Source organism: Lepidochelys kempii, chromosome 7 (genome assembly GCF_965140265.1).
Source record: "Lepidochelys kempii isolate rLepKem1 chromosome 7, rLepKem1.hap2, whole genome shotgun sequence".
NCBI lineage: Eukaryota > Metazoa > Chordata > Testudines > Cheloniidae > Lepidochelys > Lepidochelys kempii.
The window spans coordinates 20,790,858-20,812,456 of record NC_133262.1 but is presented as its reverse complement, the minus strand read 5'-3'; positions in this window follow the sequence as shown (position 1 = coordinate 20,812,456).

The following is a 21,599-nucleotide window of genomic DNA, read 5'->3' as shown; positions in this document are numbered from 1 at the left end:
TTTTCACACTTGCTGTCTGGTCACCCTAGAGATGAACTTCCGCAATGCTCAGGGGATGTTTGGATTCAGGATTTTGATTTGGGCCCATCTCTGATTAAGGGAAGAAGGTTATTGAAAGATTCTAGCCAGAGTTTCTTTCATCCACTAAAATAGACTCCATGGCTGTTAAACAGAATTGGTCTAGAAGAATATATGTGTATTAAAATAGGCTGCCCAGTGTCAAACTTCCTACACACCTGAAATCAGTACTTGTTGTGCCTCTCGCTGCAGAGAACAAACAAGAGGCTGTTGTAATTAATATAAAGGGGTGGTTTAGGGAGGCTGCTGGGCACAGACCCTGTGATTTCTCTTTCACCTCTGCTACCTAGGTTGACCACTCAGGGTCTCCTTAAGTCCTGGCCTGGATTCAGCTATCCTGGAGATCGCTGCTTAATAGACTACTAGGTCCATCCATGAACCCTGTCACAGCTGGTGCTTCCCAGTCAACATTTCCAGACAAATCCTGGTGATCACAAATTGGATTGGTAGCAGTTTGTGTATTGCTGCTTAACTGCAGGCTATGAGGACAGGCACCTTAGAAAGACTAGGATGGACTGGAGATAATGAGGGTCAGATCTGGCTGACAGTCACATTGGCTGCAATTGGCAGTTCCAAGGAGCATAGATCAAGATAATTGTTATTCTTAATCATGAGATGGATTTTTGGCTGTCTGCCAAGTCGTGGCCAGTGCCAAAGTGGACCAGAGGGCAGTATCCAGTTAGCCCCAGTTCCCAGTAAAGGCGGCTTTAAGCTACCTTTCAGTTCCTCATATTCTTGGGGCTTCTGTGGGTCTGACTGGCCCCTGGAATAAGTTACTCTTGGGCTGCCCATGGTGTACGAGCAGCTGAGAATATACCACACAACAAAAACACAACAAAACCACTAACCCAAGAACCAATCCCTGCTACAAACCCCATTGCCAGCACTGTCCACATACCTATTCACGGGACACCATCATAGGACCTAACCACATCAACCATACCATCAGGGGCTCGTTCACCTGCACATCTACCAATGTGATATATGCCATCATGTGCCAGCAATGCCCCTCTGCCATGTACATTGGCCAAACTGGACAGTCTCTATGCAAAAGAATAAATGGACACAAATCAGACGTCAAGGATTATAACATTCAAAAACCAGTCAGAGAACACTTCAACCTCCCTGAACATTCAATAACCGACTTGAAAGTGGCAATTCTTCAACAAAAAAACTTCAGAACCAGACTCCAACGAGAAACTGCTGAACTGGAATTAATTTGCAAACTGGACACCATCAAATGAGGCCTGAATAAAGACTGGAAGTGGATGGGTCATTACAAAAACTAATTTCCCCAAACTAATTTCCCTCTATTGTTACTCACACCTTCTTGTCAACTGTTTGAAATGGGCCACCCTGATTACATTGGCCTCACTATCACTACAAAGTATTCTACTGTTGAGAATAGCCCACTTCCACCTTAATTGAATTGTCTCGTTAGCACTGACCCCCGACTTGGTAAGGCAACTCCCATCTTTTCATGTAAGGCAACTCCCATCTTTTCATGTACCGTGTATTTATACATGCCTACTGTATTTTCCACTCCATGCATCTGATGAAGTGGGTTTTAGCCCACGAAAACTTATGCCCAAATAAATTAGTTAGTCTCTAAGGTGCCATGAGGTCTCCTTGCTGTTTTTGCTGATACAGACTAACAAGGCTACCGCTCTGAAACCTGAGAATATCTAGAAAGTGCTGTTCTGTGGCCACGCCTCTTCCCCCAGAATGGCCCTCCCTGCCCCCCTCTAAGTCTTATACACAGGGATAGGAGGGGGACCATTCTGGCACCTGTGCTCTGGCCAGAGAATGGCCTTATGCCAGGTGTATTCCACTAGGTTGTTTCTGCCACTGTAAAAGGGCAATAGGACAAAAGAGAATTAGGCCCTATTGGTGCATGTTACCAGAACCAAACCTTCAGCTAGCACTATCATGATCTATGGGACAGCTTTATCAGATGAGCCCTACGGGATCCCTGCCCTGGCTGATCTGGCAGCGGGGGTGGCTGAGGTGATCTCAGCCGGAAGTTGTTCTGCACAGCCTACCATCCTTCTCCCAGTTAGGTGGTCCTTGAAAATGCTCTTTGTATATTTTAGAGGTTTAGATCTAGTGATGAATGAGAGCGTGTGTGTGTATGTGAGCATATGTGTACAAAGATAAACGTCCGTGTGTGTGTGTGTTTGTGAACATTGGTTTGTGTGTACATGGGTGTGAGCTTGCATGTGAATATATGAGGAAGTGTGAGTGTGTATACTTGTGAGGATGTGTCTGTGTACACATGTAGTCATAATGAGCATGTGTATGTTACCGTTAGCACGTGAGAACAGGATACTGGGTATGCCCATGCGAGTGTGCAGATGTAGTTGCATGACTGCATGCGTATGGTGTGTGAGCACACCTGTGTATTTGTGGTTATGTGTGTGTGTGACTGTGAGCTTGTGTGCACTACATGTGAGAGTATTTGTGTGCAAGCCTGCATGGGCATATGTGCATGAATGTGCATACGTACGTGATTGCGTATGTGAGTTTGTGTGTGTATATTTGTGAGAAGGAATGCTACATGGGAGCAGGTATCTGTGCGTGTTTGCCTGAGTTTGAGCATGGGAGTATGCATGCAGTCTCCTTTATACAGGCGGTGGTACCATTTCAGAAAAACTCATGGTGAGAGGGCAAAGTTGTGTCAGCATGTGTGATTAGATTATATCCTGCGAAGGATGGAAGGTAAAAAGTGGAAGACATAATGAAGCATCTAGACCTATAAAAAGTATGGTGAGGGGGAAAACCAAGGTCTGGAGGGTGGGTAACTGCTCCCCTTTCCCCATAGCAAATGATGCTTCTGATGCAGGGCCGCTCCCCCAGAGCCTAGTTCATTCAGCACCACTATAACAGCACTTCTATCACCTGAAACTTTTTGCTCTGAGTGGGTAGATTCATAGACTTGAAGGTCAGAAGGGACCATCATGATCATCTAGTTTGACCTCCTGCAGACTACAGCCACATAACCTCTCCTACCCACCCCTGCAATAGGCCCATACTCTCTGGCTGTGTTACTGAAGTCCTCAAATCATGATTTAAAGGCTTCTAGTTCATACCAGCAAATGGTCCATGTCCCACGCTGCAGAGGAAGGTGAAGTCCCCCCCCAACTCCCAGCATCTCTGCCAATCTGACCTGGGAGAAAATTCCTTCCTGACCCCAAATATGGTGAACAGTTAGACCCTGAGCAAGTGGGTAAGACCCACCGGTGTACCGAGTGAGAAGTCTCCTACCCTACAGTCAAATAATCAGTGTTGAGCGAGTCCAATTTTATTTAACATCTTTATTGATCATCTGGAAGAGGTGGTGAGAAAGCAGACTAATTGGGAGGTGAGGCAGAGAAGCTCCAACCAGTTCAGAGAAACAAACCTCAAGGAGCTAAACAAATGGACAGGAAATAAAATGTGATGAAACAAGGGGAAGTGGACAGGTCTAGTACATTGAGGAAAAAATATCCCATCATTTTAACAAGCTGGAGATACCAGGAAAGCAATTGGGCAGGAGCATGCAGTGTAATATTGAGGCAAACTCACCTAAAAAGGTCAGTGAAATTTTGGGTGGCACACAGAGCCATCATGAAATGAACCTGGGATGCAAGTCACTTTCTGTGCTGTATTCTACCAGCAAAATTACAACTATAGGTGAATGCTGTATTTGGGCACCTCAACGCTGGAAAGAAACGGATATCATCCAGCCCAGATTACAGTGTAATGGAATCTAAATCCTTCATTTTCAGCTGGCTGTGAGATGGTGTTTGTAAACGAAAGGGACTGGCTCAGCGGGATGAGGGGGCTAGCCAGAAACCTCAGAGAGGTCTTGTCAAGAAAATATTTCCCCTGCAGAAGGATAATGGAAAAACTAAGCAGAAGATACGAGCAAGGAATTTGCTGTGGTTCAACAGAGAGACAGGCAGACATGGAGGGCTCCGTCTGTCTGTCTGTCTCCCATGCCACTGACCAGCACTGGGTCTAATTCATTGTGTCAGCTAGGTGACCATCACTAACTGTACCTTCTTTCCTGGATTAGTTGCTGTTAATGATTGTTTATTTTTAGATGGCAAAACTCCATCTGTGTGTGCGGCTGTTGTTGTTTTTTAATAGCCAGTTACAATTTAATGCTAAATGCTTTTGGCATCTGATAGACAAAAGTTTGTTTTTTAAAAAAAACAACCTACAAACAAAGTAGGAGATTACTTTCACATAAGTAGCAACAATCTCTTCCCCCCGGGGGCTCCAAAGATTGGGTGGATCTCACTATTGCCCTCTCCTTAGCAGATTAAGGGTTTGCATGCCTACAGGCAGGGATGTGGGATTGCATAATAGGCAGTTCGTTTGGAGGCCCAAAGGATTTATTGACATTCTGGGCTTTTTAGGCAGCCGGCTAGAATTTGTCATTGTTTTCTTTTCATGATAACTCGGAAGACTGAGAGGATTAATGCAAGAAATGGAAAGAAGTAGCATTTCTCTCTGTTACATTTTATCACAGATAAAGAGCAAAACATGAAGGGCCGGATCCTCAACTGGTGTAAATCTGTATAGAGTCACTGAAGTCACAAACTTCACAAAATCAGTAACAAACAAGTGGTTTGTTACTGATTTATACCAGCTGCCGATCTGGCACGTATATTTAAGTCAAGATTACTTTTAGAAAAAATGGGTTTGTGCCTTTTTAATTTCTTTTCTCATTTGTGGTGTGTGAATAAGGCCAAACCTATTTTGGTTTTGATGTTTTAAAGACTGTTTTTAATACATTAGGTCCTGTTTCAGGTCCTGTTTACCCTGGTTTTGACAAAGCCTCTATGGCCAGATGGGAAACTGGTGGGGTTAGAACATCAGAGACACTACGAAGTTAAACTTGATTAACTGAGAGAAGTGATTTTTATTCAGACAGTTTAAAATTCTGCCTTTTTTGTTTTTTATTAACATCTATTTAAATTAAACATCTTATAAGAAGTTGGATTAAAAGATTTTTTAGTTAAAGAGTCAACCGTGCTTGCACCTTCATATGATGGTTGAGAGTGCTCACACATTTTGTGTGCTCTGACAAAAGCCAGACCAGACTTGAAATTCCTGATATATTTCTAAGACAAAACCCAGGCAGAAAAAATTGAAAGCAATATTTAAGCCTTCTTTATACATTATAAAGAAGCAAAAGAAGAGAAAAAGGGGATAGACAATTGACCAGGGAGAGGAACAAATCCTAATTTTATTCCCTTTCAAGTCATGATTACTTCTTTGGAAACCTGTATGTACAGGTATCCATGGGTGGTGGGTGAACTCCGGGCTTGGGGAGGCTAGCCCTTGGCCCAGCCTGCCCCTTCTCCCCAAGGCCCCACCCCTCCCGTCGAAGGCCAGAGCCCCCCTTCCCCAGCCCCAGAGCACTGGGCGGGAGGGTGGCACCCTCCCCGCGCAGCCCCAGAGCGCAGGCCAGCACTCATTAACCCCAGCCTGGGGCCCCAGCCACAGAGGGAAGAGCCCCCCGCAGCACAGCACCAGGAAGCAGGAAGGGGCATGGAGGTGGAGCGTGGGCAGGGCCACACAAGGCTGTTTGGGGCATCAGTGTTTTTACTTTTACGTCTATTAAATCTCTATTTTGGTGGGATTTCGATGGCTCTAGAGTAACAAAGAAAGGAACGATTAAACAGACAAAGGAGCTAGACGGCAGATCCCCACTGTACCAAAAGGACACAAGCCTAGCAGCATTCTGTTATATATCATGACAATGTGATGTCAAGAAGACTGCAGGAAGCCAATGTCATAATGCCCCCGATATGTGAGCTCAGCCTCTTCAGAAATGCTTTCCTGCTAGCCATTTGTGTCTGATTCCACTAGGTAAGTGAAATCGAGAAGGGTTTATCTTGTTAGTCTGAACTGTAGCTGTTTGCCTGTGACCAAAGACCTTTTTAATCCACTGTGGTGAGCCCCTTTAATCCTAATCACTGAACGGCCACAGAAAAAAATTCACCTTTTCCAATCTGTCAAAAACCTTATCAGTGAAATGCACCCAGTCTAGGGTCTGAGGATCTAAGACACTGAGGTGACATTAGCATAGATGTTAGAATAGGGGAGCTAGAGGAAGCTAGCACCAAAGGGAACAATTAGCATGGTTCGGTGCCACAAGTCCTCCTTTTCTTTTTGTGGATCCCTTTAGTAGTCTGACCAGTAGAGGGAGCTGTGCTGCATTGCTAATAGAGGGGTTTATAAAGAGAGGGAGGCTGTAGGTAAAGTGCCTGGTAGTGGGACTGCGAGCCACTCACCATTTCCCCCACCAACCCACTTAGGCAAACGTGATAAGCAAACACTAGATGCTCGGATTGTTTTTGTTTGTTTGCTGTGTGCTTTGAATTATTTGAGTGGCAGCTCAGAGGCACTGCCCAGGGCATTGGAGACAGGCAACCTAATGAGGCCTCCGAGAATGTGGGTTCCCTTTGTTTGAGCAGAGGAACATTGTTTAGTGTTTGTGTAGTTAGAGGGCCCAATAATGCAGTCCCTTATTCATGAGACATCCTTGCTAGCATGAGTTTTTTCCCTGAAGTTACCATTCAAACAAGGAAGTGTTGCAAGATGAGGCTCCTAATCTTACGTCTAATGGATTGTCCATGTTGGAGAGAGCAACCCCAGCCTGTTATGTTTATATTCTGCCCAGAGTTATTTTTGATGTGCTGTTGTAAAAAAACAAAATTTACAATTTTTGTTACTTGTCGGAGGAACTTTTTGGGTAACTAATGTTTGTAAAGTGCTGCAAAAGCCTCTGTTGAAAGATGTTCTAGAAGTGCAGAGTACCCATATTTATTGTTACAAAGAGGCTAACCAGCAGTTTATCTTGCTTGTGAAGACACCTCTCAGTAACAAAGCCATCTGAACCAACCGGAGTCCACTTCCTAACATGATTTCCAAGTAAGGAAAGGGACACACTGCTTTCAAAGCCCCTGTAACCAATATTAAAGAGATTGATTTGATCTGTATGATTTAAACGCCTGATTCCAGGATCCTTTCCAGACATCAATTTATACTGTTGAGGCAAAATATTCCTGTAACATAACATAGGTCTCAACATACAGAGCTGAAAATGCATTGCCAGTAAGACATTCCATACGCTTAAATACTATGTGCTGAAGCCCCATTGGGCAGGCTTTGTCTACAGCCAGCATGGGTGTGTTCATCATTCTTTGCTTTCTGACATCACAGTGGTTAAGCTGACATTCATTATTCTGTGCTTGCTCTAGAAGTCACTATAATATTGATATTAGCTGTTTCAGGTGAGATCAGAACATGGTCTATCCGTTGCCTGCCTCTTCAGACAAACGAAATGCTGGGGAATTTTAGCTGAAACAGGAACTGAAAATGCTCCTCCATTTAACCTGATGTCATCTCACATGTGACATTGTAGCTGTCACTCATATGCTCCATGTGGGAGGAAGACTGGTCTTGTGGATAGTTAACTATTTATACAAGGTGTAACCGCTCCGGCAGGAGAGATTGAGAGAGAGAGACAAAGAGCCTGATCATTGAGCTTGCTGGTGAGGGCACGCAGGTGGGATGTGAAACAGGCAGAACAGGGACCTGAGCCTAGCTCTCCCACATGAGTGCCTGACCCAGCAGGCTATTGGATTTGTAGGGATTGGGGCCTTTGTCTTATTTTTCATGAAAAATATGCAGTTTTTGTGCTGATGCAAAATGAAAACAGTTTGTGAAACCGCCATTTGTCTCCAAGCAATAGAACTCTGGTTTTCTAGCCAGCCCTAAGAGTGATCTCTCAGGTGCAGACTGTTGGGTTCCCCCATCTCAGACCTAACCGTGTAAGTGAAGGCTCCCTTTGCTTTGTGGTGATAGTTCCCCTTTCCCCTCCCCAAAGAATTAGGAAGCAGTCTGCCTGGCAGGGGAAGCGACGTGGTTCATACCCCCACCCAAGGGTTAGGCAGGGAGGCTTGAGAAAGCAGCTGTTCTGGTTGTGGTCTTTCTATTAGTTCCCAACACTGGAAAAGTACCATTCGTGACTTCCTCTGGCTCCAGCCAAGCCTGTGAGTTTACCTGACAAGTGCTGTGGACAAGTGAATTCACGGAACATTTTCTCAGCTGTCCACTTTAACCCCAAGCAAGCCATAGCGAGGTGGTGAGAATGGAGTGAAGTCCAGTGTCCCTTATATAACTCTGAAAGGCTGTCTCCGGCTCCCTGATCCAGCAAAGTCTTCACTTTGTTATTCTGGCTACATGGTGTGGCATGTTGATGGGGTCCTGCCGCTGTGTAGAGTGTCCCCTGGGTCCAGGGCCAAGGGAGTTCTATGCCTCCCCATCCCTGGAGCAAGTCAATTAATTAATTAATGTCCCCACTCACCTTCTTCTCAGACATTACCAGTTGTTCTGTGATCACCGGCAGGGTCATTATTATGTGGTCGGTCACAAGGTGGGACATCTTGCTGCCTCTGTATCTTTCCAAGGCTCAGGATCTTTTCCAGGCCACCCCAAATAACTGACCTCTTATCACAGATCCTACTGAGCACCCACTAGGACTACCATGGGGGGAATCCAAGCCTCTGGGTTCTAGATGCCCAAGGTGTTTCCAGCTCCTAGAGTCTGAACAGAGTCTAAGCACTGCCCCAATCTCGGAGTCCCTAGGCACATTCTCAGGGTACAGACCTATCTCACATCCTCTCCGGAGAGCTAGAACCTGCTGTCCAGCAGCCTAGCCCCCCTGGGTGCAGCACTGGCCCTTGTCTCCCCTGTACTTCAACACACTCCTCTCCCAGAACTCCATCTCAAAGATGTGAAGCGTCTGGTTCCCAGTTTAACTCTCTCCAGGCCATGCAGTAACTGAAGCAGCCTGTCAGCATATGCGCACGTGCACATACGCATACTCTGCCCAGTCTAACAACTTTACGTTCTTTTATATTTAATCGTGGTAAATTATTTTATTACTAACGGTATCTGCAAGCAAACTAGCTCTTTGTTTCTTTGAGGGCTCCCCTGCATATTCCCAGCCCCTAATCACATCTTTCTGTTGGTGAAATCACAATCATCACTGTTATGTCAGAGAGGGCGGGGACTCCTGGTGGTGACAAGGCGCATAAGGGGTAAGCAGAAGAAACAGATGGCTGTAGGCTATGGTTTAAGTGCATAGAGTGGATGTACAGAAAGGCTGCTCATCTTTGCTCCCTCCTGATGTTGGTGCTGCTCTGTGCAGGGCCAATATGCCCCTGCACTGGATTAGAGCTGCCCCATGTCCATAGATTCAAAAAAAGCAAGCAAGGATTGGCGTAGCACAAGAGCATTCTGGTCACACCTTTCCTCCAGCCACAACCCCTGTTCCCTGCCGTGCTGCAGTGGGGAACGTGAATGGTATAACAGTTACATTGACTTGATCTCACCAAAGAACCCTCCTTAAATTGAAGTGATCAACCCTGGACTAGTCACTCTATTGCTGGGGTCTGAATGCAAATATTTTCACACCTCTCTGCTTAATGCTACGTTGCCCCTAGATACAAGCCCACTTTTTCAATTGCTCACTAATTATAGCCAAGGTTTTCAAAAGTGGCTCGTGATATTGGAGGCCCAAATTGGGACAGTGTAAAGGGGGTCTGATTTCTAATGGTGACTGCGCAATGGAAAATCAGGGCCCCTTTCAAGTGTCAGTCTGGGCACTCAGGTTGGAAGCACCAGAAATTATTTTGTGCTTTTGTAAATTTTGGTCACAATCTTTTACAAAAATATGCCACATGCTTTTAGTGAATCCTTGAGGATGGTGCTAGAAAAAATTGGTCTTGCCAGTCATCCCACAAAGAGACAGCCTCTTCCAGTTGTGGGAGAGCCACTGGTGAATGAGCTTCATAAGCTATTGGCCTTTGAATCTCACTCTAAGTATTTCATTTGCAAGGTGGTAATATAGCGTTGATTCCAGGGTAGGTCCTAACAGAGGAACAGCACTGAATACATTTATACAGACACATGTATAACTGATGGAGGGAGTGTTACCAAGTGGTTAGTGCACAAGACTTGGAGTCATAGCTCCTGGATTCTATTACCAGCTCTGACACTGACTCTCTGTTATCTCAGGCAAGTCACTTAACTTCTCTGCCTCACTTTATTATCACCATTTTTAGCTAAAACTGTGATCATACCTACCTCATATCGATGTTCTGGGGCTTCATTGTAAAGAGCTTTGATGCAGATATTTAATGTCTTAAACATACTGTATATATTTAAGGGTGAGAGATCCTTGTGTTTGTATTGATTTCTCTTGTGTTTATCATTCACTGGTGTTAACTAGGCTAAAACTAGACAAATTAACCAGAGTCAAGTGGTGACTCACCAAAGTGCTCTGTCACATGAGGAAATACCAGGAACCCTGGGCTTGTTCAGACTGAAGGGACAGGGTAGTTGTTTACAAATACTGTACATGGTAGGACATGCTAAAGAGGATGCAGATCAAATATTTTCAGTAGCAAGAGGACAGAAAAAGCTATTATGGGCTTAGGCAGTAGCAGGAAACAGTTAGGATCAATATCAGGGGAAAACTTTATAATTCCAAGAAGAGTCATATAGCAATTGGAACAAGCTGTCCAGTCGTGGATTCAGTTCCAACCTCCAGCCATGACTTTGGGATGAGGAAACCAATCCTGCTATATGGCATGAGTTGAGATGGACTGTGTGATCCTCTCACAGCCCCTGAGATGGGTCTCTGAATAGAAGGGAATGCTTGTTTGCAGAAGTGGAAGCTTGTATAATACACTGATTGTTCTTCAGATTGTACATGGCCCTTCAGGGCAGGGTCCGTGTCTTCCTCTGTGTTTGGAAAGCACCCAGCGTGTTTTAGGCACCACTGCAATATAAACAATAATAATCCTCAGTCCCCAGTTGAATGGCAGGAGGAAATCGGAAAAAAACTAATGCTCTGGGTTTTGAACAGTGGAGCCAGACAGTAGCGCACTCCAGCTGAGCAAAGTCACTTAACAGCTACCTTAAGGGCAAATTCCTATGGCTACAGCCCCAGACACACAAGGCTTGTGTCACTGCAGCTGTAGTTGCTCTCATTCCTCTTCCCCCTTCTCTTTCTTGAGTAATCAGCAGTTGTAAGAACTGAACTGCAGTATCTTGCACCGTGGCCCCTTTGTAAGGTGCAATCCTGTTTCTTCTGGGGGAAAATGGGGGAATGGAGACACGATGGCCTTCTATCGGTACAAGAGCAATCCTGCCTGCGCTGGGCAGGGAGGCTCAGGCTGGACAGTTGCACCAGTGGGATGGGCACAGTTGCTCCTGTGGATGACAGCACCTGTTTTAACTGGCTGGGGGACTGGTCATGTCCTGAGCTGGCAGATTATCATTGCTGGGTAAGCACTTTGTGCGATTGTGGCCTTTTAAAACTCCCACTGGCTCTTCGGGGGATTTCCTGCTCTACAGGGTGCATTTTGTTGAGTTCCTCTAACTTCTCTCTTGCAGGGCTGCAGGATTATTAAAGGGCCAGGACTGTACTGTTATGTGAAGCAAGTGTAACTCCTATAAAATTAAATGGGGGCAAAACATCCAGCTGAGAACCTGCAAGGAATGCAAGTGCCCTGAGGTTCCAGCTCTTTGGCAAGGCTCGTGAAACGGTAGGTGGAGCTATCAGTGTTATGCCATTGCCAAGGACTCTTACTCCCAGAGTCAGCAGTCTCTGTTCAAACCACTTCCCCCTCCCCATTGAGGGGGAATGGGAAGTTGGTGGCTGGTATTTAGGGAGGGAGAGAAAAACCAAGATGCTGCTCCATGTGGGGCCCATAGGATTAAGTGTGTGCTATGTTCCCTGTTTGCTTGACTCTCGTGCAGAGATGTTTGACCAGGAAGAATAATCCATATCTGATTCCATCTAGGTCCTGTGAGGATGCAAGTCCCTCCTAAAGTTACCTAGTGGCACAATGTGGTACTCAGCCTGCTACATCTGACACACCTTTGGTTTCCAATCCCACACAGTCCCTACAGGGCTGCCTTCAATCTCAATCACTTTAAATACCTAAGAATCTGCCCCCGGTTGTACACTGAGCCAAGTGTACACTTGCCACTTGGCCATGCTTTTGGCAGTATGGACCCAAGCAGTGCAGACATGCTCATAGCTACCTTCCTCAGTATGGAGGTGCAGATTCAATGCATGCCCAGCAACATGCACCCCCAGCAAGCGTGGATTCAATAAGCATAATCATAGGAACTCCACCATTCTGTATGGCTAATTCATCAACAACAACAACAAAAAACCCTAGAAAGGCACAGCACATTCCTAGCATTGTGGTGCTGTGGAGCTGATAGAGGTCCTGTAGTCACAGTGTCACAAAGACAGCGTAAGGACCAGACAGAAAAAAAAATGCCTCCTCGGACCTTACTGTTGCATGAAGCGTTCCAGCTACAGTGACAACCTACTGCTCCCTTCAGTGTTTACATCTGTCTTATCCTGTATTCTTCCAACTCCAAACTAGAAACCATTCAAACCTGAGATCTCTCTCTCTCTCTCTCTCTCTTGCTCGCTCTGTGTTTTTGGCACAGCACTCCTGTAGCATCATGCCGGAGACTTTCTATGCTCTGTAAATAATATTGGCTATAAGCCACACTTACTATATTGATGCCATGTAATTAATACTGGTTTCAAGGCACATAGAGAAATCCCAGAGATGTCAGTGGACTCTGTGTGTAGGCAGAAGGTAGCATATGGCCTTGAGGTTGTGACCTAGGAGGCAGCGGATAATACTCAGAAATGCCCATTTACAAAGCACTGTACGAACATTAGTATCACCCAGATCTTCTACCCCATTGGGTTAGGTCACTAAATATTATGATCTCCATTTTCAAGAAGGAGAAGCTAAGGTGCAGAGACATTAAATGACTTTCCCAAAGGCCTCGCAGCAAGACAGTGGCAGAGCTGTGTGGAGTAGAGCTTAGTAATACCTGAGTCTCAGCGCTGTGCTTAATCCACACTAGACCCCACTGCCTCTTTAGAAGATGAAAGTCCTCTTGACTTTTACACCACCTAGTGTGGAGGGAGCTCTCCTGACTCGTGTTCTGATTACAAACCCTTGGACATTCTGAATGGTAGACTGCACCTTCTGTGGCCCGTGAGTGTAGAAGACGCATGCTAATATTAACTAGAAAATGGCCCAGGAGATGGGGTTCACATCTGAATCCAGCTTAGGTTTAGGCTTGTCTTGGGGGGGGGGGTTGCATTTAAAAGTGCCCATCATATTTTCCCATCAGATTTCTTCCACATCCAAACTGGAAGCAGCAAATATTGATTCTGATTTGGAACCAAAAACCGTAGAGGAGTGGAGATGCAAATCCAAACACACCCTTTCTCCTGGAAATTCAAAGGTGCTTGGATTCCAGATTTTATGTCCTCTCTGTTATCAGCATTTCAGTGATTTCAGTGAGATGTTGGTGGATAATAGCAGCACAGCAGGAAGAGGGGGTGAGTCATAGCATGCTTCTGCAGTTAACAATTGACAGCAGACCCATAGGGTGGGAGTTTCAAAAAGTGCTTAGCTACCCCTGTTCATTTTATGGTCTTGGAGGATTCTCTGTTCTGTAAACTAAGCCATCTCTTACTTATTTCTATTCCTATGAAACTCAGTAATGCATTTCTTGCTGCTGTTGTACTTCTTGACAATTTACATTTGCTTAAGTATTTAGCCAAGATGCAGTAAATTCTGGTCTGGTTCCAGTCCTTCTTTGTGGCCTGATTCAAAGGGAGGTGTGCAATGCTGGAGAAGAAAAGGAGATTGACTGTTCATGGCAAAATCGTTTACGGCATTTCTCCCATTGCAATTACAGAAGATGTTTGCACTGGTGTGGAAGCTTATTCTTTCCCACTCTGGCTTCTTTCTTCTGTTAGATCCGCTCATGCAGTTACGGTCTTCACCCATCACAAGTACAAAAATGAACATTGTCAATACCAATGACTAGAGTCACAATGGTGTAGCACAGCAAAGTTTAGGTGCAAAGGGCAATGGTAGGATCTTAGCTGTGTGTAAGCAGAGTCAGGATGAGCTCCACCCTGACATCTGGTGGTGAGGTGTGGCAAGTTGTGGAAAAGAACTTCAGGGGCTGATATCATTTGCATAGGCACACCCACCACGCCTAGAATGAGACCATAGCTGCCCAAATGGTCACTTTGGCTGTTGTGGGATCCCCAGTGTCTCTGTTATTGGGGCAGGAAGAATAAATTGTTATTACCCTGATTATGGGAACTGTGCTTGGAACTGTACTTGGCCTTTTGTTATGATGGAGGGACTCACCATCAACTAAGTAGCACTCGCTAGGCAAGGGACATGGGTTCCAAAACTCTGTGAATTGAGAGAGGCTTGAGACAGGTATTAGTACCTGGTGGTGTGGGCCCCTTTGTGAGGGCCTGAAACACCAATTGCACCTCTGTCTCTCTCCACTGTGGCATGTCAGAGCTAATTTTGGGTCTATTAAGAGTCTTGCTACAGGCACTGTGCTGAATTCACTTTGGCCTTATGGTGCACCAGCACTAAGGCTCCTACTACTATGAGCTGAAATCACTGAGTGCTGTGTCAAGTAGTGGGGAGCTGGAAGATCTAGAGTGCAGTGGTGCTGTTTGTGGATAGGCTGGTGGAGTGTTTGTGAGACAGCGAGGTGAGCTGTGCAGAGCGGAGCCATTCGTGAGACAGCGGAGTGGCGAGGCGAGCTGAGCAGAGCTGTTTGTGAGATGGTGGAGTGTTTGTGAGACAGCGAGCTGTGCAAAGCGGAGCCGGTCGTGAGACAGCGGAGCAGAACAGAGCCCTGTGGGGCAGTCAGCTTCAGGACACGTAAGGTGCCCCTTACCTCTTTCCCCCACACACAGGCACATTTTAGCCAGACTGGGGAGTAACACTCTGCAGATGAACTTTTGAACTCTGGGGCTGGACTTTTTGGACTTTGGGTGATTTGTGGATTGCTGGACTCAAGAGACGTTTGGGTTCTGGGACTCGAGAACCCGAGGGAAAGGATGTGGCCCAATTTGCTGGGGTGGGTCTTTGCTCATGGTTTGGTTAATGAACACTAGTTGTGGTGTTTCCCCAATTTAATGCTGATGTTGTTTACCTCATGTTATTAAAGACTCTCTGCTACCCGGAGACTCTGCTTGCGAGAGGGGAAGTATTGCCTCTTTGAGGCGCCCAGGGGTGTGTAAGATTTTCCCAGGTCACTGGGTGGGGGCTCCAGCCAGTTTTGCATTTGCTTTGATGAGAGGGAACCCCTGTGTACTAAACCCGGCCCTTGCTGCTATCAACTTGGCCTGGCAGAAGGGTGACTCTGCTTACATGTGGAACACCTGACTGGAGGAGATCAAAGTGAACTGGACACCCCCATCCAGCAACAAATCCCCCATCAGGCTCAACAGCAGAATAGAAGTAGCTGAACTTCTGAGCAGTGTTTAGGGATATCGCCCACTTGGAAGGAATAGAATCATAGAATATCAGGGTTGGAAGGGACCTCAGGAGGTCATCTAGTCCAACCCCCTGCTCAAAGCAGGACTGATCCCCGACTAAATCATCCCAGCCAGGGCTTTGTCAAGCCTGACCTTAAAAACTTCTAGGGAAGGAGATTCCACCACCTCCCTAGGTAACACATTCCAGTGTTTCACCACCCTCATAGTGAAAAAGTTTTTCCTAATATCCAACCTAAACCTCCCCCACTGCAACTTGAGACCATTACTCCTTGTTCTGTCATCAGCTACCACTGAGAACAGTCTAGATCCATTCTCTTTGGAACCCCGTTTCAGGTAGTTGAAAGCAGCTATCAAATCCCCCCTCATTCTTCTCTTCCGCAGACTAAACAATCCCAGTTCCCTCAGCCTCTCCTCATAAGTCATGTGTTCCAGTCCCCTAATCATTTATAGCAGGAATATAGCCTTGAAGTGATGCAAATAGGGAGGTGAGGTCACAGCCAGGGCCGGCTCTACCTTTTTCGCCGCCCCAAGCAGCGAAGCAAAAAAATAAAAAAGCTGCCGCCAACGTTCTGCCGAGGAAGGAAAAAATTTTAAAAAACCCCAAAACGCTGGAGCGCTGCCCCTTCTGATGTGCCGCCCCAGGCACCAGCTTCCTTAGCTGGTGCCTAGAGCCGGCCCTGGTCACCGCATCCCTGCCAGTTAAAGAAGATAAAAGGACCTGGGTATCCACTGCAAACCAATGAAACACAAAGGGCTGGCATATCCCCATTATGGCTTCTGGTTTTAGTAGGAAGAAAAATGGGGCTGGGCGGGGGTAGAAAGGAATGATCCCCTGGCTTCAATACCAGTCAGCAGTATAACAGGGAAAACCAAGAGGAACAAATTAAAGGTAAGAGGGTTGAGATTTTCATTGGTTGAAAATGGGTGTTGGCTGCAAAGTTAAGGTCCAGATCTGAACCTCTCCAAAACTCAGCTGTGGGTGTGGAAGGGGTGTTGTCTCAGACTCATCTGATCTAAATCTGAAGTGTTGGGTAAGTTTTTCCTGGACTGGAAGTTTCGTAGAGAGGGGCACATGGATGCACACAAACACTGGGATGACTGACTGCTTGCCAGTCACAGCTGTTTCGCTCATTAATTGAAATCTCCAGGCTGCTGACTCTTCCAGATGAGGAAATACTAGAGTGTTGACATCACAGCCCCACCTCTTTTTGCTTTGCCTGTCAAGATGCAGAAACATAGGCACACAGCTGAAGCTGTCCTGTACGCTGATCAGGAGTGTTTTGGGGGCACCACTCTTTGGCCAAGCTGAGTGGCCCATATGTTTCAGACAAGCCCCAAAGAAGGAAAAAGACCTTGAAGTTGAATTTCTTCCAGACCGACCTCTCCATTACAAGAAGCGAAAACTTTCCATGCTCTATAAAGCCACAGGCCTTTCTTTGTTTACAGGGTCCCCTAGAAGCAATGTCACTGAACAGCCTGTAAATCAAAAACACACAATGTGCTTTCATCTCTTAACTCGGTTAGGAACTTATTACCAGGAACTGCAAAATACACTCGCCTGCAGAGCATCTGCTATTGTTAGCAAAGGTAGGGAGAGAAGAGATAAAGGGAAACTCGGCCAGGGGACAGTATACTGAAGGCAGAGAGTGGAAAAAGAGGCTTGGTGGGTTTGGTTTTGCAAAACCAAATTCAAAGCAGGTGTGCTATGGAATCAGATCCTCCTTTGGATCCTGGGTTGGATAAGACTGGGTAAATAGTTCTAGTTTGGGAACCTCACTAGGATAGAAATGCTGAAGGTTGGATAGAAAAGAAGAGAAGGAAAGAAAAAACGAAGGGATGGGAAATGAGGAGGAAAGGAGAGGAACAAGGAGCAGGAATAAAAGAAAAATTGGGAGGATAGGGGAAAAAAGAAGAGAGATATTGGAAAATATAGTACTGGCTACTTTAAAACTAAACCAGGTAAGTCCAAATCCTGAGATACCCACTCAGGCCTTACTCAGGCAAAATTCCCACTAAAGTCAATGGCAGCTTTGCATGAGCAAGGGCTGCAACATTTTCCCCATAGCTTTCTAAATACTGACCTGAAAATTGGGCTGCTTCCGAGTTTGAAAGAAATTTAGTAAGAGCAATCTGATAAGAGATGGCAAGTAGCACATATGTGCCTACAAGCCTAGTGGTGGGGACCATACCGGGCCTAGATCAATGCTGTCAAGTCTATTCACGTGTGGTGGCACTGATGGAAATAACCCCCAGTGCTATCCAGACATAGCCTTCCCCTCCCTCACTGTGTAAAATGGTGAATGCTGGAATTCTGGAGATGTATGTGTATGTCTTTGACGATAAACGATGCACTTAAGGTTGCAGTCTGAGTGGGCCCACTCATGGAACAGGGTGGCATTAGGCAGTTTATTATTCTATAGGACTGAGTCATTCAGGGCATTCAGAACCTTTCACCACTAGGTCACTATTTCAAAACTAGTCTATGTCAGGATTAGCTGAAGATTACTCTGTGACAGCTGGTTGGTAGTTCATGGAAAAAGAAATGCTGGGCTCAGTCCAGTTCCTACTTGGTCAGATGTCAGCATCATAAAATCCCCCATCACAACTGACACTTATTGGCAATCTCAAGAGAGACGCCAAGGACTAAATAAACCAAGGAGGCTGAGCTTCCCTCTCACCCCTAGAGGTGGTCGCACACGGTCAGGACTGAAGCACATTAACAGGACGGAGTAGGCAAAGACTCTCCATGCAACTTCCTATGCCACATTGTTCTGTGCAGACAGAGAGGCCTTTAGTCTTCGGTGCTGCCAATGTAGCACCTTTCAGGAGCACTACATTCATTGTAATAAAGCAGGAGGAGGCTAGCAGCTAGCCTCAGTGATAGTCTGTGTATCTGTATTTCTGCAGAGCAAAATAAGCAAAGTAGTCTCAGGACAAATATATTTCACAGGAGCTTTATGAAACTTGATTTTCTCTTGCATGTAAAGTGAAGTTCAGATTTGCAATCATGCAAGTTCTGCAATCACACGCCTATTTTGCACACACAGTTACCATGACTGCATGCTCAAATCAGGTAATTTAGCATGCAAGTCTAATTTAGCATGCAAGTCTAAGCCACTAAATATGTATGAGCTATTGAGCACCTACTCTGTCTGAAAATCTGGCCCTGAGATTTCCAGTGGTGAAAATGTGCACAGAATAGTAAGATCTAAGTCACTGGTTCTACCATCAAATTTCATGTGTCTATTCTATGTAGGTTTTTATACCGCACTTATCACCATAGTATCTGGTGAAAAAATGGTGGATGGCAGAAATGTTTTCAGACTCTTGCTGTATGCAAAATAGCACCATTTTCACATTGAGAATAATTGTTTTCCTCCAGTTAGTATGTGAAAAATAGCAGTTTTCTGCTTTTATTTCCATGGAGAACAGAAACACACAAGGAGAAACCACACAATGATTTGTTTTTCATCAAAACAGGATTTTTTTTTCACAGTCATTGCAAATTTTAATAGACAACTCTGGTAGCATTGAATTATCAGGGACTCTGTCATACTTGTGAGATGCTTAGATTCACTAGCATTAATAATAATAATTAATAATGATAATTAATAATAATTTGTTTACAAACTAGAGTCACACATACACCTAACCTTAAGAAAACAAAGTCCAAGAATAGAAGGAAAAGGGCCATTCTAATGCCAGGAAAGATAGTAAAGGCCAGGTATACAGCCAAAGAGAAAGAAAAGAGCCAGTCCAGAGTCAAAGAGAATTAAAAAGAAAAGGAACATCCAAAAGCTAAAGGGAAGACAAAAGGGCAGTTCTAAACTCAAAGGAAAGACAGAAGTACAATAAGGAGACAGCAGAATAGTAGGCAGAACAATCCTTTGAGCAGGTTCACTGGTTGAGGGGTAGACTACCCTGTCCTCCATGAAGTACTTGATCTTGTTGGGCTTTCAGTATTAAAATCTGGTTGGGGAAGGATGTTTCTGCAGCTGAGAGGGGAGATATGCTGGAAGGCCCTTCACAGTTGATGGTGTAGGTCCTGTTACACCCCGAGGTAGTACTGTCTGTGTTGTTTCTGGGTTCTCTTCAAGAAAGTCATATGGGGGCACCTCTGTGCTCCCTGCTACTGCTTGCATCACAGTATGACAGGATGTTCGCTGCTGGAATTTCGCTGAGATGAATAATCATGGCGGTGGCAGTCAGTTGCCTTTTCTTGAAGTGGAGGTGTATGTTTACTGAAGCCTGGCTCTGAGTCCTCAGAGGGAGGAAATGGTATGTCACTCCATGCCACTGCCAACAGGTCTATGGGAAAGACCTGGCCGTGGCTCTGAGAGAGAGCTGTTTATCTTCCCTCCTGGCAGGAGTATTGTCAAGCCAATTCCCCACCCTAAATTGCATTCTGAACTTCACAGTGACTCCTTAGGAATTCACTACACCCTTCTCATCCAGCCACTGCTATGCATGGAGGCCAGCAAATGGAAATCCTCTACTAGGCTGGCTTAAAAGGTGGGATGTTCTAGTCTGCAGGGCACACCAGCAGGGCTGGATGAAAATGACTGTGTATGCTTGGGGGTGGGGGCTCAAATGGTAATCATGTTATGTGTTGTGCAGCTCCCACTGAAGTCAAGTTTGAATTCTGAATGCAGAATTTTATCAATGGCACACACACTAAGTGGGAAATGACTGCCCAGGAAGGAGTGCTGCAGAGGGGGACCTGGAGATTATAGTGGATCACAAGCTAAATATGTGTCAACAGTGTAATACTGTTGCAATAAATAAATGAATGAATAAATAAATGAAATAAAAAAAGAGTGAAATAATTCTGGGAGGTATTAGCAGGAGTGTTTTAAGCAAGATACAAGAAGTTAATTCTTCCACTCTACTCCATAGTGATAAGGCATCAGCTGGAGTATTGTGTCCAGTTCTGGGGGAGATATTTCAGGAAAGATGTGGACAAATTGGAGACAGTCCAGAGAAGAGCAATAAAAATGATTAAAGGTCTAGAAAACATGACCTATGAGGGAAGATTGAAAAAACTGGGTTTGTTTAATCTGGAGACAAGAAGACAGAGGGGATACATGATAACAGTTTTCAAGTACAAAAAAGGTTGTTACAAGGAGGAGGGTGAAAAATTATTCTCCTTAACCTCTGAAGATAGGACAAGCAGCAATGGTTTTAAATTGCATCAAGTGAGGTTTTGGCTGGACATTAGGAAAAACTTCCTAAGTGTCAAGATAGTTAAGCACTGGAATAAATTGCCTAGGGAGGTTGTGGAATCTCCATTACTGGAGATTTTTAAGAACAGGTTAGACAAACACTTGTCAGGAATGGTCCAGTTATTACATAGTCCTGCCTTGAGTGCGGAGGACTGGGCCAAATGACCTATTTAGGTCTCTTCCAGTCCCAGACTGGAACATATGATTATGTTTATTGGAACAGAATGAGTGAGCTGAATTTTGGGGACTTCTGGTCCAGCAACTGGCTTTAAAAAAACAACAGAACTAAAACCAAAACACAGGCTAAGAATTATAACCCGATTCAAAGGCAAAAGCATAATCTGAAGTGACTTGTTCGAATACACTGCTCAGTGTGGATAGCTAAACCTACTGTGTATTTTGTTTACACATCTGTAGCAGTGCTACTCAACCAGGGGCTGCGAGCAGGTTTCAGAGGGTCCACCAAGGGGGACCAGTGTTAGACTTTCTGGGACCCAGGGCAGAAATCTGAAGTCCCACTGCATGGGCCTGAAGCCTGGGGCCCTGAGCCTGCCACCTGAGGCTGAAGCAGAAGCCTAAGTGACTTAGCTTCCCAGTGTCCCCTGTGGAGTGGGGCTGTGGGCAATTGCCCTGCTTACTACCCCTTAACTCGGGCCTGGCTTTTATATGCAGAAAACCAGTTCTTGTGGCACAGGTGGGCCATGGAGATTTCATAGCATGTTTGGGGGGGAGGGGCTCAGAAAGAAAAAGGTTAAGAACCCCTGGTCTATCGGACACGTTTCTGTTTAGTTCTGGTGCCACAGGCTTTTCCTTCTTTAAACATGTTTAAGAGGAGAGGCTGTCTAAAAACATCTCAGATCAATAAA